General features: G+C 50.7%; 1 pseudogene; it reads right to left on the bottom strand.

Annotated features, from left to right (window-relative positions):
- Positions 1–1735: 1735 nt before the first annotated feature.
- LOC105519374 lies at positions 1736–4168 on the bottom strand (annotated as a pseudogene).
- Positions 4169–9719: the final 5551 nt, after the last annotated feature.

Genomic DNA, 9719 nt, shown 5'->3' on the forward strand with positions numbered 1-9719 from the left:
TTGGCCAGGCTGGTCTAGAACTCCTGGCCTCAGGTCATCCACCCACCTCAGCCTCCCAAAGTGCTGGGATTACAGGTGTCAGCCACTGTGCCCGGGCTATTCTGCACTTTACTTGCAAAATACTTTTCCCTTTACAATAAATTGCTCTATGGTGCATCACCTTTGCTGTGTGATTCTCATTTACATTTTTTATTTATTTAAATTATTTATTCTTTTTGAAACAGGACCTCACTATGTCACCCAGGCTGGTCTCCAACTTTTGAGCTCAAGCAATCCTCCCACTGTGACCCCCCAAAGTGCTGGGATGACAGGCTTAAGCCACCACACCCAGCCTAAATTCTTTGAAACTAACAACTGCGGCCCCAAAACAGCTGTCAATCATTGCACTACTGCCATCCAGCCTGGGTGACAGTCTAAGGCTTCATCTCACAAAACAAAAAAGATATGTTAAAAATAAATAAATAAATATTTTTTTTTTCTTTTCTTAAAAAAAGGGTATGCCAGTCAGGCATGGTAGCTCATACCTGTAATCCTTGCATTTTGGGAGGCCGAGGAAGGTGAGTCATCTGAGGTCAAGAATTCAAGACCAACCAGGCCTACATGGTGAAACCCCATCTCTACTAAAAAAAAAACCCCACAATAATTAGCTGGACACGGTGGAAGGTGCCTGTAATCCCTGCCACTTGGGAGGCTGAGGGAGGAGAATCACTTGAACTTGGGAGGCGGAGGTTACAGTGAACCCAAGAGTATACCAGTGCCCTCCAGTCTGGGCTCCTACAGAGTGAGACTCCAGCTCAAAAAACAAATACAAATAAAAAAGACAGGGTCTCCCTCTGTTGCCCAGACCAGAGTGCAGTGACGCGGTCACAGCTCACTGCACCCTTGACCTCCCATGCTCCACTGATTCTCCTGCCTGTGTAGCTGAGACTACCATGCCTGGTAAATTTTTAAATTTTTTGTGGTGATGGTTTCGCTATGTTGCCCAGGCTGGTCTTGAACTCTTGGCCTGAAGTGATCCTCCTACCAAGTCCTCCTTACGAAGAGCTGGGATGACAGGCATGAGCCACCGCACCCAGCCCCCCGAAGCTGCCTGTTCCTTGAGCATGATGTGTAGCAAGGGGAGCTAGAGTGAGAGCAGCACCGTGGGGAAGGGACAGGTCTGCCAGCCTGAGCTATGTGACGTTAGGCCAGACCCTTCTTCTCCAAGTGAGATCAATCACATGAGTGATCTTGGGAGCCCGTGCCCGCTCAGACAGCCTGGATTTTAGCTTCATAGGTGGATGGGAACCTGTGAAGGTTTAGAGATGCTGGGAGAACCTTTTTCCTGGGAGAGCTTTCCAAATAGGGAACAAACAGGGCCACCCTAGGCCCCGCTGAGGGAGGATACTACCAGAAGTTGTCATCACTGTGTCGCTCCATTCCAGTGGTGATGTTGATGTCATCAATGCAGGTAGTTGGTGTCGTGTACAGAAGCACAGACCGCTGCAGTCTTGCGTAGTTGAAGAAGTCAAAATCTGTGTTCTGGACAAAGTAACCCTTGGGATACTTAGGGCTGGAGGACTGCGGTTCACTGGGCCCTTAGCCATGGGTCTTTTGCCCTCAGCTCACTTACCTCCCCAGATCAGGGCCTCCTCTCTGTGAAGGCCACCCTGTCCCTGGCAGGAAGACCACAGTGTGGGGCGGGAAGGTGGGTGCGTGCAGTGGAGGCAGGATGGTACCCACTTGGATGTGTCGGTCATGCACGGATGGTCCCTGGTGGCAGGGTTGGGGGGTGAGTGTGCTGTTGATGGTGACAGTGACGCAGAGGCGGCAGGGCAGGGGCCCCACTTGGAACAGGCTGCTGATGTCAACCTCGAAGTGGAGGTAGCCCCTTTCATGCTCTAGCGTGTGGACACCATTCACCCACTGCAGACATAGGAGATATGGGGGGGGGGTGGCAGGTTGGGGCATGAGGAGGGGCTCTGCTATCGGGCACGCCCTCACATAACCCGCAGCATGGGGCTCAGGGGCCTGCCAGCCAGATGGGAAGAATGACATCCCAGTGGGGTAGATCAGACCACCTATCCCCCTACACAGGGCACAGCCCCCAGGGCAGGGTAAGGCCCCCACCATCCCACCCCAGGAGACAGGCTGTGGGTGGAATCTGAGGGTCCCATGCTGTTCAGCAGCTGTGTCCACCTACCCGCCCTGCCTGCTCCAGGCCACACTGACCACAATGGCATAGAAGTGGGCACTGCCAATCCTCAGGACCACTCTTGTGCACAGGTCCTGGATCCATCGCACCAGCAGGGTCACCTCCCATTCATACCACACCCAGCTGACAAAATGCCACAGCCGCCAGTCATGGCTGATGTCGTTGAAGATGGAGGGAACCAGTATGTCCAAGGTGGGGCCCGACTGCAAAGAGAAGGGCCGGGCTCAGCTCCTAGGCCCACAAAGGGATCTGGGACCGGTGTGCTGCACAGTTGTGCCCCCAGGCCTAGCACAAGCACTGACACATGGTGGGGACTCCTGGCGGAAAAGACAGAGAACTTGTTGATGACAGGTCAACTGCCAGGGCAGTTTGTGCACCTGGGCCACTCGGGTCAGGAGTTCGAGACCAGCCTGGCCAATATGGTGAAACCTCATCTCTACTAAAAATACAAAAATTAGCTGGGGGTGGTGGCAGCGCCTGTAGTCCCAGCTACTCGGGAGGCTGAGGCAGGAGAATCGCTTGAACCCAGAAGGCAGAGGCTGCAGTGAGCCAAGATCACGCCATTGCACTCCAGCCTGGGTGACACAGCGAGACTCTGTCTCAAAAAAAAAAAAGAAAAAGAAAAAGAAGATGTAGACCAGGCAAATGTGGCCCAGACCTCACCAGATCCCACTTCTTTGCTGACTACATCCAAATCAAGAGGGCAACAGGGGTGGCATCTTTGGCCTGATGTCACAGTCTGTCCTCTATCTGAATCCTGAAAACCCAAGGTACCTTCCCTCCTCAGCAGAGCTGACATCAGAATGTCTAAACTGTCCCCTTGTCGCGATCTCCGGGCCCAGCTCTGTGCGGTGCCTACCCCTCAGGCCTGAGGAGTGTCTGGTGGCTCATGCCTATAATCAGTGCTTTGGGAAGTCAACGTGGGAGGATGGCTTGAGGTTAGGAGTTCGAGATCAGCCTGGAGAACGTACTGAGACCCTGTATCTTAAAAAACAAAACAAAACCAAAAACTTGGTTTTTGTTTTGAGACGGAGTCTCAGTCTGTCGCACAGACTGGAGTGCAGTGACTTGATCTCGGCTCACTGCAATCTCCGACTCCCTGGTTCAAGCAATTCTCCTGCCTCTGCCTCCCAAGTAGCTGGGATTACAAATGCTCATCACCACGCCCGGCTAATTTTTGTATTTTTAGTAGAGATGGTGTTTCACCACGTTGGCAGGGCTGGTCTTGAACTCCTGGCCTCAGGTGATCTGCCCGCCTCGGCCTCCCAAGGTGCTGAGATTACAGACGTAAACCACCAAGCCCGACCAAGTTTCTCTTCTTTGTTTTTTTTTTGTTGTTGTTGTTGTTTGTTTGTTTGTTTTTAATTAGCCATGGTGGTCCCAGCTAACTTGCAAGGCTGGGGCGGGAGAATCCCTTGAGCTCAGAAGTTAGGATTGCGCCACTCCACTCCAACCTGGGCGGCAGGGTCAAACCCAGTCTCAAACACATTTCAAAATTAAAAATAAATATTAGAAAGGACACTGCCCGGCCTCAGCCTTCGCCTCCGGACGCGGCTGGACAGGAGCGCTTCCTCCTCCTCCCGCCTCCTCCGCCCTGGCCCTCCGGATCCCCCTAGTCCTCCCGGTTCCTCAGTCCTCCGACCCCGCACCCCCAAGCCCGTTGACCTTTAACCTCCTCCGAGCCCCCAGTTCCGGGGCACTCAGGTGAAGGAGGCTGCAGGGTGCCGGGGCTTAGGCCATTCCCAACGCTGGGCTTCCAGGCACCTCTCGCAACGGTCGCCGGTACCTCTGCTCCTGGAAGCCCAGGCGTCGGTTGTCGGAGAAGTCGGCTTGGAAGCTTCAGAGGCCGTGGAGCTCCTTGCGCTCCCGCGACGCGCTCTCCCGGGTATACAGCATCCTGCCCAGCAGCGTCTGCGCGCAGCCACACAACAGCGGCCCGAGAGCCGCCCAGGACACCGCCACCAGCCAGGTCATACTTCCCGCTCCCTGTCTTGCAGCCAGTCTGAGGGAATGAGAGCTGCGCCGGGGAAGCACTGTGGGTCTGTCGCGTGAGACGCCTGCCCCGTGACGCGCATGAGGCCGTCGGCGCCATGTTTGTTGAGGGCGAATGCCAGGCCTGGAGGGGCGGCGCGGCGCCAGGCTCTGCCCAGTAGGACCTGTGGCTGGAATCCAGGGCTAGGCCTCTGGGGAAGCGGGACCCCCACCCTCAGCTCCAGCCAAGAAGGGCGTCGTCTGCTGCCATCCCAGTAGAGGCTGGACGATCCAGGGCCACAAGCCAGGACAGAACCCCGGAGATGGTGGCATTCCTGTTTCTTCAAGGGGCACCTCCACTTGCTTTCACCAGCAGGAATTGGAGTAGGACCCACGGGAGCCTCTTCCATGACTGCTGCATGCAGCCTCTTGCAGAGATGCACGTCCTTGGGAGGCGGCCGTAGCCTTGACACTGGACCTCTGGGACTCCAACCCTAACCAAGGGGACAGAAGCTCCTTCTTGGCTTTGAAGATACATGAAGATACAGGGAGAAAGGCCAAGTGCAGTTGGTCACGCCTGTAATCCCAGCACTTTGGGACAGCTGAGGTGGGCAGATCACTTGAGGCCAGTAGCTCGAGATCAGCCTGGCTAACAGGACGAACCCCCTCTCTACTGAAAATACTAAAAAAAAAGAAAAAAAAAAAAGGAGCCAGGCATGATAGCAGGCACCTGTAATCCCAGCTACTCAGGAGGCTGAGGCTGAAGAATCACTTGAACCCAGGAGGCAAAGGTTGCAGTGAGCCGAGGTCACACCACTGCAGTCCAACCTGGGTGACAGAGCAATAATCTATCTCAAAAAAAAAAAAAATTGCAGGGAGAGGGTGCCCTGCGGGACCCCACTTACTCCAGTAGGGAAGGCACCATGTGGAAGGGTAGAGGAAGAGATCTGGAGACAGTAAAAAAGACATAGGTTTATTAAGGGGACTTTCACACAGGTGCAGTGGCTGTGGCTGGACATGAGAACCACTACATTTGTAAAAAGCATGCAGCTTCCATAACATTTTCACCTAGCATCCTCGACCTGTTACCAGTGGAAGGTATCCGAGTTCCCGGTGGTGAATCCATACACAACTGAAACAACCTCAATTCTTGCCTCCTCAGAAGAAAGAATTTGACTGAGGGTCATAAAGTAGAAACCAGATAGAGACAAGTTGCAAAGCAGGAGTAAAATTTTACTAAAAAGCAGGCCAGGAACGGGCATGGTGCCTCATGCCTGTAATCCCAGTACTTTGGGAGGCTGAGTGTTAAGTTTTTGCCTGTGAGTGTGATTCCCTCCAGGCCCCTCAGGAAGAAATTTGGAACAAAGAACGCCAGTGAGAGTTCAGTCCTCTGTTCACCGTTATCTGAGGCGGAAGGGAAAGCTGTCACCATTTTTCATCCGGTGGAGATCTGCGCTTCCGGAAAACAACTTAGGGACATTTGTCAACATATTATCTTTACTTTCTATAGGGGATCAAATATCTTGTGGCTCTAACCGACTTGGGCGGCTATTGTTCTGAGCTATTATTACCTTTTTCTTTTTCTTTTCTTTTTTCTTTTTTTCTTTTTTTTTGAGACGGAGTATTGCTCTGTCTCCCAGGCTGGAGAGCAATGGCCCAATCTAAGCCCACTGCACGGTCCACCTCCTGGGTTCAAGCAATCTTCCTGCCTCAGCCTCCTCAGTAGCTGGGATAACAGGCATCCGTTATCACATCCAGCTAATTTTTGTATTTTCAACAGACATGAGATTTCACCATGTTAGCCAGACTGATCTGGAACTCCTGACCTTAGTTGATCTATCTGTCTCGACCTCCTGAAGTGCTGGGATTACAGGTGTGAGCCACTGCACCCAGCCAATTACTACCTTCTTCTTATCAAGTTGCTAATTTACTTCTCATGAATAGCTAGGTGCCTGGAATTTCCCTTGAAGGCTAACGTGGTTCGGGTATGTACCCTCCAAATCTCATGATGAGATATGATTTCCAGCCAGGTGCAGTGGCTCACACCTGTAATCCCACCACCTCCTCCTCCTCCAATTCCTCCTCCTCCAACTCCTCCTTTTCCTCCAACTCCTCCTCCTCCTCTGTTTTTTATCCTCCTCCTCCCCCTCCTTTATCTCTTTTTCCTCCTCCCCCTCCTACATTTCTTTTTCCTCCTCCTCCTCAGTTTCTTTTTCCTCCTCCTTTTCTTTTTCTTCCTCCATTTCTTTTTCCTTCTTCTCCTCCATTTCTTTTTCCTCCTTCCCCTCCTCACAGGCATGAGCCACTACACAAGGCTTGGCTGTTTATTTCTTTCTCCTCCTCCTCCATTTCTTTTTCCTCCTCCTCCTTCCCCTCCTCCTCCTCCTCCTCCTCTCACAGGCACCAGCCACCACGACTGACCTGGCTGTTCCTTTTCCTCCTTTCTTCCTCCTGCTCCTCCTCTGCCTCCCAAATTGCTAGGATTACAGGCCTGAGCCACCACACCTAACTATTTCTTCTTCTTTTTCTTCCTCTTCCTCCTCCTCCTTTTTCACTTCATTTTATTTTTTTTGATGTGGAGTCTCGCTCTGTTGCCCAGGCTGGAGTGCAGTTGTGCGATCTCGGCTCATTGCAACCTCCACCTCCTGGGTTCAAGCCTCCCAAGTATCTGGGATTACCAGCGTCTGCCACCATGCCCAGTCAATTTTTGTACTTTTAGTAGAGACTGGATTTCACCATGTTGGCTAGGCTGGTCTCAAACTCCTGACCTCATGATCTGTCCACCTCCGCCTCACATAGTGCTGGGATTACAGGCATGAGCCACTGCGCCCAGTCCCCCGGTTTTTGTTTTTGCTTTTTCCATGACATGGAGTTTCCCTCTTGTTGCCCAGGCTGGAGTGCAATGGCGTGATCTTCCCTCACTGCAACCTCCACCTCCGGATTCAAGTGATTCTCATGCCTTAGCCTCCCGAGTAGCTGGGATTACAGGCACTTGCCGCCACCCCTGGCTAATTTTTATCTTTTTAGTAGAGACAAGGTTTCTCCATGTTGGCCAGGCTGGTCTTGAACTGACCTCAGGTGTCCGCCCTCCTTGGCCTCCCAAAGTGCTGGGATTACAGCTGTCAGCCACTGCGCTGGGCCTACAGCTCATTTCTTACCACAGAAATCTTTGCGCCTCTAAACAAAATTGCTATCAGGGATGTCCCCAGAAACCATTCATCCCAGGTGCCATGCAGAGAAGAGCTTCTTGTTCTCCTTTTCCCTTTACCTCTTCCCTCTCACCTCATCTTGTTCATTCACTCATCCCTTTTCCATTCTCACTTATAAGCGTTAACCTTTCAAAAGCCTGTCTTCCCCTATAAGTAATGTATTGTAACTCCCGCCATCACCATATCCTTCTCCAACCCACCAAATTGCCAAGGATGGTAAGTCCATAAACTAAGAAGAAATGGGAAACATTCATTGCAAACTTTGCAGCCCCTCAGTCACCCAACGTGACAGCATAGATCATCTGGTCTTTGAAGACCCTTTTTTTTTTTAAGACAGGTGTCACTCTGTCACCCAGGTTCAGATGCAGTGGTGCAATCACAGCTCACTGCAGCCCCCGACTCCTGTGCTTAGGCAATCTGCCTGCCTCAGCCTCCCAAGCAGCTGGAACTACAGGGATACACCACCACACCCAGTTAATGTGCCTATTTTTTGTAGAGATGGGGTCTTGCTCTGCTTAACAGGCTGGTCTCAAACTCCTGGCCTCAAGGGATCCTCCCACCTTGGCATCCCAAAGTGCTGGGATTACAGGCATGAGTCACCATGTCTGGTCTGAAGACTTTTAAATGCTGCCATATTCAAGATGCATTGAAACTCACCTGTTTGATGAGCCTGCTTTTGCAAGTGAGTAATACAAAACACACTGAAATACCTTAAGCTTCCCAGGCTTTGTACCTTCCTCTGGAATAATCAGTGTATCCCAAAAGTAAATCCCTAATGAGGTCCAGTTGTTCCTTCCTCCTTTGCTATGAAATAGACAGAAAAAAAGGCAAGCTAGCCATTTCTATCTCACTGTAGGAGGCTGTCCTGTTTGCTTTTTGACTGTATTTGGGAAGCGGGGGCCTGACTGCTTTCCTACTTCCTAAGCACAGCTTCCTTTACCTAGAAAATCCTCAGCATGACCTACATGGATTAAACCAGCTTCCTCACTTTGTTTCCAATATTCTTACAACCAAAATATCCAGAAAGGGCAAGGTAACCTGAAAAAATGAGGACGGGTACATTATGCCATGAGCCAAACTGCCACTTACACTAGTTAGTCATGAAATCGGCAAAATTCCAGATGAGTTCTCCAACCACGTATTTTCTGCATGTTTGATCCAGACCCAGATGGTACTGCTCTAGCAGACGGTTCTAGTAGTCTTCACTGAACATCAGAGATGGATCCTGGAATTCAAGGCAAAGAGAATTTAAGAATCAGAACTGGCAGAATTGCAAATGTTAGATAAAAAATAAAGATCCACTTGATGGTGATGAAAATATCTGACCTCACAGGGGGCTGTAGTGACTGCAGGACTCACTGATGCTAAGGTAAAGACAGCCAGAGAATGATCTAACCCAGAATAAAAAAGGAGGTTTAAAAAAAAAAATGGCCAGGCATGGTGGCTCACGCCTGTAATACCAGCACTTTGGGAGGTTGAGGCCAAGCAGATCACAAGGTCAGGAGATCTAGACCATCCTGGCTAATACAGTGAAACACCATTTCTACAAATAATACAAAAAATGAGTTGGGCATGGTAGCAGGTGCCTGTAGTCCCAGCTACTCAAGAGGCTGAGACAGGAGAATGGTATGAACCTGGGAGGTGGAGGTTGCAGTGAGCAGAGATTGTGCCGCTGCACTCCAGCATGGGTGACAGCGAGACTCTGTTGAAAGAAAGAGAGGGAGAGAGAGAGAGAGAGAAAGAAAGGAAAGTCATTAATTAGTAACTGGTTTATTTATAAATGTAATTTGATATTCAATTCATCTTACTTTTCCATCTCCATCTGCTGGTACAGTCTTAAGGCTGAACTACATTAGAAGTAAAAATATGCCTTGGGACCAGGCATGATGGCTCATGCCTGTCATCTCAACACTTTGGGAGGCCGAAGTGGGAGGACTACTTCAGCCTAGGAGTTCAAGAGCAGCCTGGGAAATATAGTAAGACCCCATCTCTACCAAAACTACAAAAATTAGCCAAGCATGGTGGCACACACCTGGGGTCCCAGCTACTTGGGAGGCTGAGGTGGGAGGGCTGCTTGAGCCCCGGAGGTCAAAGCTTCAGTGTGCTGTGTTTGCATCACTGCACTCCAGCCTGGGTGACAGAGCGAGACCCTATCTAAAATCAGTAAATAAATATATGTATGTATGTATAATGAAATTAAACCAGGCTGGGCATGGCAGCTCAGGTCTATAATCCCAACAGTTTCGGAGGTCAAAGCAGGAGGATCACTTGAGCCCAGGAGTTCAAGACCAGCCTAGGCAACACAGTGAGACCCAGTCTCTACAAAAAGTTTAAATATTAGCCAG

The sequence above is a fragment of the Colobus angolensis genome, unplaced genomic scaffold, assembly GCF_000951035.1.
Source record: "Colobus angolensis palliatus isolate OR3802 unplaced genomic scaffold, Cang.pa_1.0 Scaffold346, whole genome shotgun sequence".
Classification (NCBI taxonomy): domain Eukaryota; kingdom Metazoa; phylum Chordata; class Mammalia; order Primates; family Cercopithecidae; genus Colobus; species Colobus angolensis.